This window comes from Orcinus orca, chromosome 19 (assembly GCF_937001465.1).
Source record: "Orcinus orca chromosome 19, mOrcOrc1.1, whole genome shotgun sequence".
NCBI lineage: Eukaryota > Metazoa > Chordata > Mammalia > Artiodactyla > Delphinidae > Orcinus > Orcinus orca.
The window spans coordinates 54,463,852-54,472,593 of NC_064577.1; the positions used below are offsets into that span (position 1 = coordinate 54,463,852).

General features: G+C 37.3%; 1 non-coding gene across 1 annotated transcript; it reads right to left on the reverse strand.

Moving 5' to 3' along the window:
* Window positions 1–281: 281 nt before the first annotated feature.
* On the reverse strand, window positions 282–354 carry TRNAG-UCC (transfer RNA glycine (anticodon UCC)). The gene has a single exon. It is a non-coding gene; the product is annotated as a tRNA-Gly (tRNA).
* Between the last annotated feature and the right edge of the window lie 8,388 nt (window positions 355–8,742).

Consider the following 8,742-nt stretch of genomic DNA (forward strand, 5'->3'; position numbering starts at 1 on the left):
ACACACACACACACTCTTCAGAGTTTCATTTACATGACTACTTCTCTTCAACCTTTTCTATACTCCAAAACAGTGGTTCTCCAAATTCAGGGTGTGTATAAGTTATATGGGAAAATTGTTAAAATTTTTAATTGCCAGGCCTCACTATCAGAAAGTCAACATCAGTGGATCTGGAGAGGTGATCAAAATGTACATGTTAAAAAATCACCTGAAATGTTTCTTTCATTTTTTCTTTTTCTTTTTTTTTTTTTGGCCATGCCATGCAACATTCAGGATCTTTGTTCCCTGACCAGGGATCGAACCTGTGCCCCCTGCAGTGGAAGCACAGAGTCCTAACCACTGGACCACCAGGGACTTCTGTTACCTGAAATGTTTCTGATGCAGGTGTTTCCAAGGACTGCATCCTGAGAGGAATTCCAGGTCGTAAAATTTCATTATATTTTTGCCTTCCTCTCTGTAGCTCTTTCATTAAACACTCATTTATTAACAAACATTTGTTTAGCATGCACTATACTCCAGACATTTTTCTAGGCTTTGGGAACATGGCAGTTACAAAGAAAACCACAGGGTTTTGGCTCTCCTGGAGCTTGCAGTCTTACTGGAGTAAAACCAAAAAATTTTAAGATGCACATAAGGTACATCAGGTGGCAAAGAGTATTATGAAGAAAAATAAGAAGATGGCAGAGTAGAAGGACATGCTCTCACTCCCAAAATCACAACTAACTGCTGAACAGTCATTGACAGGAAGACACTGGAACTCACCAAAAAAGATACCCCACATCCAAAGACAAAGGAGAAGCCACAATGAGATGGTAGGAGGGGTGCAATCACAGTAAAATCAAATCCTATAACTGCTGGGTGGATGACTCACAAACTGGAGATCACTTATACCACAGAAGTCCACACACTGGAATGAAGGTTCTGAGCTCCATGTCAGGCTACAAAACCTGGGGGTCCAGCAATGGGAGGAGGAATTCCTAGAGAATCAGACTTTGAAGGTTAGCAGGATTTGATTTCAGGACGTCAACAGGACTGGGAAAAACAGAGAGTCCACTCTTGGAGTGCACAAACAAAGCAGTGTGTGAATCAAGACCCTGGGGAAGGAGAAGTGACCCCATAGGAGACTGAACCAGACCTACCTGCTAGTGTTGGAGGGTCTCCTGCAGAGGCAGGGGTAGCTGTGTCTCACTGTGAGGACAAGGACACTGGCAGCAGAAGTTCTGGGAAGTACTCCTTGTCATGAGCTCTCCCAGAGTCCACCATTAGACCCACAAAAGAGCTGGAGAGCTCCAGTGTTAGGTCACCTCAGGCCAAACAACCAACAGGGAGGAAACCCAGGACTACCTATCAGCAGACAAACAGATTAAAGTTTTACTGGGCTCTGCCCACCAGAGCAACACTGAGCTCTACCACCACCAGTGGCTCCCATCAGGAAACTTCCACAAGCTGCTTAAATAGCCTCATCCACCAGACAGCAGACAGCATAAGCAAGAAGAACTACAATCCTGCAACCTGTGGAACAAAAACCACATTCACAGAAAGATAGACAAGATGAAAAGGCAAAGGGCTATGTACGAAATGAAGGAACAAGATAAAACCACTGAAAAAAAAAACAAAATGAAGTGGAGATAGGCAACCTTCCAGAAAAAGAATTCAGAATAATGAGAGTGAAGATGATCCAGGACCTCGGAAAAAGAATAGAGACAAAGATTGAGAAGATGCAAGAAATGATTAACAAAGACCTAGAAGAATTAAAGAACAAACAAACAGAGATGAACAATACAATAACTGAACTGAAAAATACACTGGAAGGAATCAATAGCAGAATAACTGAGGCAGAAGAACAGATAAGTGACCTGGAAGACAGAATGGTGGAATTCATTGTTGTGGAACAGAATAAAGAAAAAAGAATGAAAAGAAATGAAGACAGCCTAAGAGACTTCTGGGACAACATTAAACACAACAACATTCACATTATAGAGTTCCAAGAAGGAGAAGAGAGAGAGAAAGGACCTGAGAAAATATTTGAAGAGATTACAGTCAAAAATTTCCCTAACATGGGAAAGGAAATAGCCACCCAAGTCCAGGAAGCACAGAGAGTCCCAGGCAGGATAAACCCAAGGAGAAACATGCTGAGACACATAGTAATCAAACTGACAAAAGTTAAAGACAAGGAAAAATTATTGAAAGCAACAAGGGAAGAATGACAAATAACATACAGGGGAATTCCCATAAGGTTAACAGCTGATTTCTCAGCAGAAACTCTGCAAGCCAGAAAGGAGTGGCATGATATATTTAAAGTGATGAAAGGGAAGAACCTACAACCAAGATTACTCTACCTGGCAAGGATCTCATTCAGATTTGATGGAGAAATCAAAAGCTTTATAGACAAGCAAAAGTTAAGAGAATTTAGCACCACCAAACCAGCTCTACAACAAATGCTAAAGGAACTTCTCTAAGTGGGAAACACAAGAGAAGAAAAGGACCTACAAAAACAAACCCATAACAATTAAGAAAATGGTAATAGGAACATGAATGTTGATAATTACCTTAAACATGAATGGATTAGATGCTCCAACCAAAAGACACAGGCTTACTGAATGGATACAAAAACAAGACCCATATATATGCTGTCTACAAGAGACCCACTTCAGACCTAGGGAAACATACAGACTGAAAGTGAGGGGATGGAAAAAGATATTCCATGCAAATGGAAATCAAAAGAAAGCTGGAGTAGCGATACTCATATCAGATAAAATAGACTTTAAAATAAAGATTGTTACAAGAGACAAAGGAGGACACTACATAATGATCAAGGGATCAATCCAAGAAGAAGATATAACAATTATAAATATATATGCACCCAACATAGGAGCACCGCAATATATAAGGCAACTACTAACAGCTAGAAAAGAGGAAATTGACGGTAACACAATAATAGTGGGGGACTTTTACACCTCACTTACAGCAATGGACAGATGATGCAAACAGAAAATTAATAAGGAAACACAAGCTTTAAATGACACAATAGACCAGATAGATTTAATTGATATTTATAGAACATTCTATCCCAAACAGCAGATTATACATTCTTCTCAAGTGCACATGGAACATTCTCCAGGACAGATCACATTTGGGTCACAAATCAAGTCTCAGTAAATTTAAGAAAATTGAAATCATATCAAGCATCTTTTCTGACCAGAACGTTATGAGATGAGAAATCAATTACAGGCAAAAAAACCACAAACACATGGAGGCTTAACAATACCTTACTAAATAACCAAGATATCACTGAAGAAATCAAAGAGAAGATCAAAAAATACCTAGAGAAAATTACAACAAAAATCGATGATCCAAAACCTATGGGATGAAGCAAAAGCAGTTCTAAGAGGGAAGTTCATACCAATTCAAGCCTACCTCAAGAAACAAGAAAAATCTCAAATAAACAATCTAACCTTACACCTAGGAACTAGAGGAAGAAGAACAAACAAAACTCAAAGTTAGTAGAAGGAAAGAAATCATAAAGATCAGAGCAGAAATAAATGAAATAGAAACAAAGAAAACAGTAGCAAACATCAATAAAACTAAAAGCTGGTTCTTTGAGAAGATAAACAACATTGATAAACCATAAGCCAGATTTATCAAGAAAAAGAGGGAAAGGACTCAAATCAATAAAATTGGAAATGAAAAAGGAGAAATTACAACAGCCACTGCAGAAATATAAAGCATCCTAAGAGACTACTACAAGCAACTCTATGCCAATAAAATGGACAACCTGGAAAAAATGGACAAATTCTTAGAAAGGTATAACCTTCCAAGACTGAACCAGGAAGAAACAGAAAATATGAACAGACCAATCACAAGTAATGAAATTGAAACTGTGATTGAAAATCTTCCAACAAACAAAAGTCCAGGACCAGATGGCTTCACAGGTGAATTCTATCAAACATTTAGAGAAGAGCTAACACCCATCCTTCTCAAACTCTTCCAAAAACTTGCAGAGGAAGGAACACTACCAAAATCAATGGTGGTGATGAGGCCACCATCACCCTGATACCAAAATCAGACAAAGATACTACAAAAAAAGAAAATTACAGATCAATATCACTGATGAATATAGATTCAAAAATCCTCAACAAAATACTAGCAAACAGAATCCAAAAACACATTAAAAGGGTCATATACCACGATCAAGTGGGATTTATCCCAGAGATGCAAGGATTCTTCAATATATGCAAATTAATCAATGTGATACACCATACTAACAAACTGAAGAATAAAAACCATACAATCATCTCAATAGATGCAGAAAAAGCTTTTGTCAAAATTCAACACCTATTTATGATAAAAACTCTCCAGAAAGTGGGCATAGAGAAAACCTATATCAACATAATAAAGGCCATATATGACAAACTCACAGCCAGCATCATTCTCAATGGTGAAAAACTTAAAGCATTTCTTCTAAGATCAGGAACAAGACAAGGATGTCCACACTCACCACTCTTTGATTCAACATAGTTTGGAAGTCCTAGCCACAGCAATCAGAGAAGACAAATAAATAAAAGAAATACAAATTGGAAAAGAAGAAGTAAAACTCTCACTGTTTGCAGATGACATGATACTATACATAGAGAACCCTAAAGATGCCACCAGAAAACTACTAGAGCTAATCAACGAATTTGGTAAAGTTTGCAGGACACGAAATTGATGCAGAGAAATCTCTTGCATTCCTATACACTAATGATGAAAAATCTGAAAGAGAAATTATGGAAATACTCCCATTTACCATTGCAACAAGAAGAACAAAATATCTAGGAATAAACCTACCTATCGAGACAAAAGACCTGTATGCAGAAAACTATAAGACACTGATGAAAGAAATTAAAGATGATACCAACACATGGAGAGATATTCCATGTTCTTGGATTGGAAGAATCAATATTGTGAAAATGACTATACTACCCAAAGCATTCTACAGATTCAGGGCAATCCCTATCAAATTACCAATGGCATTTTTTATGGAACTAGAACAAATCATCTTAAAATTTGTATGGAGACACAAAAGACCCCGAATAGCCAAAGCAGTCTTGAGGGAAAAAAACGGAGCTGGAGGAGTCCAACTCCCTGACTTCAGACTATACTACAAAGCTACAGTAATCAAGACAATATGGTACTGGCACAAAAACAGAAACATAGATCAATGGAACAAGATAGAAAGCCCAGAGGTAAACCCGTGCACATTTAGTCAACTAATCTATGACAAAGGAGACAGTGATATACAATGGAGAAAAGACACTCTTCAATAAATGGTGCTGTGAAAACTGGACGGTTACATGTAAAAGAATGAAATTAGAACACTCCCTAACACCATACACAAAAATAAACTCAAAATGGATTAGAGACCTAAACGTAAGACTGAACACTATAAAACTCTTAGCGGAAAATATAGGAAGAACACTCTTTGACATAAATCATACCAAGATCTTTTTTGATCCACCTCCTAGAGTAATGGAAATAAAAACAAAAATAATCTAATGGGACCTAATGAAACTTAAAAGCTTTTGCAAAGCAAAGGAAACTACAAACAAGGTGAATAGACAGTCCTCAGAATGGGAGAAAATATTTGCAAAAAATCAATGGACAAAGGATTAATCTCCAAAATTTATAAACAGCTCATGCAGCTCAATATTAAAAAAACAAACAACCCAATCAAAAAAATGGGAAGAAGACCTAAATAGACATTTCTCCAAAGAAGACATACAGTTGGCCAAGAAGCACAAGAAAAGCTGCTCAACATCACTAATTATTAGAGAAATGCAAATCAAAACTACAGTGAGGTATCACCTCACACCAGTTAGAATGGGCATCATCAGAAAATCTACAAACAACAAATACTGGAGAGGGTATGGAGAAAAGGGAACCCTCTTGCACTGTTGATGGGAATGTAAATTGATACAGCCACTATGGAGAGCAGTATGGAGGTTCCTTAAAAAACTAAAAATAGAACTACCGTACGACCCAGCAATCCCATTACTGAGCATATACCCTGAGAAAGCCATAATTCAAAAAGAGTCATGTACCACAATGATCATTGCAGCACTATTTACGTTAGTCAGGTCGTGGAAGCAACCTAAATGCCCATCGACAGACGAATGGTTAAAGAAGATGTGGTTCATACATACAATGGAATATTACTCGGCCATAAAAAAAAACAAAATTGGGTCATTTGTAGAGATGTGGATGGATCTAGAGACTGTCATACAGAGTGAAGTAAGTCAGAAAGAGAAGAACAAATATCATATATTAGCGCATATATGTGGAACCTAGAAAAATGGTACAGATGAACTGGTTTGCAGGGCAGAAATGGAGACACAGATGTAGAGAACAAACGTATGGACACCAATGGGGGAAAAGTGGTGGGGGTGTTGGTGGTGGGATGAATTGGGAGATTGGGATTGACATATATACACTAATATGTATTAAATGGGTAACTAATAAGAATCTGCTTTATAAAAAAATAAATAAAATTCAAAAAAAAGAAAACTAAGGTAGGGTAAGGAGATAGTGATAGGATGTATTATGTTTATTTATTTAATGTTTTCTCCTTAAAGGAAAAGGCCTCACATGCCTTCTTCACTTCTACATCCTAAGTGTCAGGGACCTAACCCCCAATAAATATCTCTTCAGGTAGAAATAGAACTACCTTACAGATGTTAGAAATAAAGACCCTTATAGTGGCTTTTATAAAGCTAAGAATGATGACATGATGCCTAATGCTGCCACCTAGAGTGGCCTGTGTAAACATTCTAAAGCAAAACTAAGTGATTTAGAACCAAGGAGCTTAAGTTTTATCACAAAAATAGAATAACAGGATTTCCACTTCCAATAAAGATGGAGTAACATGAGACTGAATATATATGAAATGATGGTTTTCAGGCACTGGACATTAAGCAATGCAGGACAGAGATTCCTTTAAAAACAGCAAACAATCAAAGTAAGCACAGTTGTCCCAGTTTACTATCTATAGATATCTTGCAGGCAACAGTGCAGGGAGGTGGAAACCAGGTTGAGCTCAGGCATCTTCCTGAACTAAGGAGGGAGAGCTGGGCGTCCAAGGAGATAAAAGTGCCAGAATTTGTAAGACAAATCCCTTGAGAGACAATATCTACACAGATAGATTAAATTCCAGAAATGTTCAAAAGATCCCTCCCAAATTTTCAGCTGAGTACTGACCAGCACATGCATGTGAGGAAACCACATGGGGCTGTGGAAAGAACAACCCAGAGGAGAAGAGGTAACAATCAGTGGATTCACACATCCAAGAATAGTTTGTGTTCTCACCAGCCAGAGTGGAAAACCTTGTAAATCAAGGTCAATTAGGTAGAACATTCAGAAAGATGTTATCTCTGTCATGGAGAAAAATTAGCCTAGGATAAAAGGCTGCTCCAATCCTACCTCAGAAAGCTTAAAAGCAAGCCTCAAAAGTATCAAACTACTTTAAGTAAGTAATGAAACTGCTTCCCAGAACAAAGCTAAAGAATACTTATTCGAATATAAAAATTTCCAGTACCCAACAATTTAACAATGTCTGATACAATCAAAAATTACCAGGCATGCAAAGAAGAAAGAAAACACTACTCATACTAAGGAGAAAAATTAACCAATAGAAACAGACCCAGAAAAGACAAAGATAATATAGTTAGTAGACAATGATATTAAAACAGTTTTTATTACTATATTCCATATATTCAAGATGGTAGAAGTAAGATGAACCATGTGGAGATATGGAAGACATTTCTCAAGAACCCAGTTGAGGGCTTCCCTGGTGGTGCACTGGTTGAGAGTCTACCTGCCAATGCAGGGGACGCGGGTTCGTGCCCCGGTCTGGGAAGATCCCACATGCCACAGAGTGGCTATGCCCGTGAGCCATGGTCGCTGAGCCTGCGTGTCTAGAGCCTGTGCTCCACAACAGGAGAGGCCACAACAGTGAGAGACCCGCGTACTGCAAAACAAAAAAACAAAAAAACAAAACAATTGAACTTCTGGAGATGGAAATTATAATGTCTGAGATTAAAAGCATACTGTATAGGCTTAATAACAGATTATACACTGCAAAAGTAAATATTAGTGAGCTTGAAGATATAACAATAGAAACTATCCAAAATAAAATACAAAGAAAAAAGAAAGACAAAAAAAATCCCAGAGCTTTAGTAAGTTGTGGGACAACTCCAAGAGGGCTAATAATTAGTTGGAGTCCCTGAAGGGAAGAGAGAGAGGGATAAATAGAAAAAAATATTTGAAGAAAAAAAATGGCAAAAAATTTTTCCAAATGTGATGATCACTATAAAACCCACAGATTCAAGAAGCTTAATGAACCCAAAGCACAAGATATAAAGAAAAATAAGTCAAGGTATGTCATAATCAAAATGTTAAAAACAGTAATAAAGAGAAAATCATAAAAGCAGCTGGGGGGCAGGGGGGAAGCACATTACATACAAAGGAATATAGATAAGAATAGTAGCAGACTTCTCTTCAGGAACAATGTAAGCCAGAATACAGTGGAACAATATCTTTAAAACATGGAAAGAAAAAAAAAAAAACTGCCAACTTAGAATTCCAAACCCAGAGAAAGTACCCTTCAGAAACAAATGTAAAATAAAGATTTTTTAAGACTCACAAAAGATATAAGGTTAATCACTAGAAGACTGTTTAAAATAAAAGTAATAAGAATGTAATATGAGA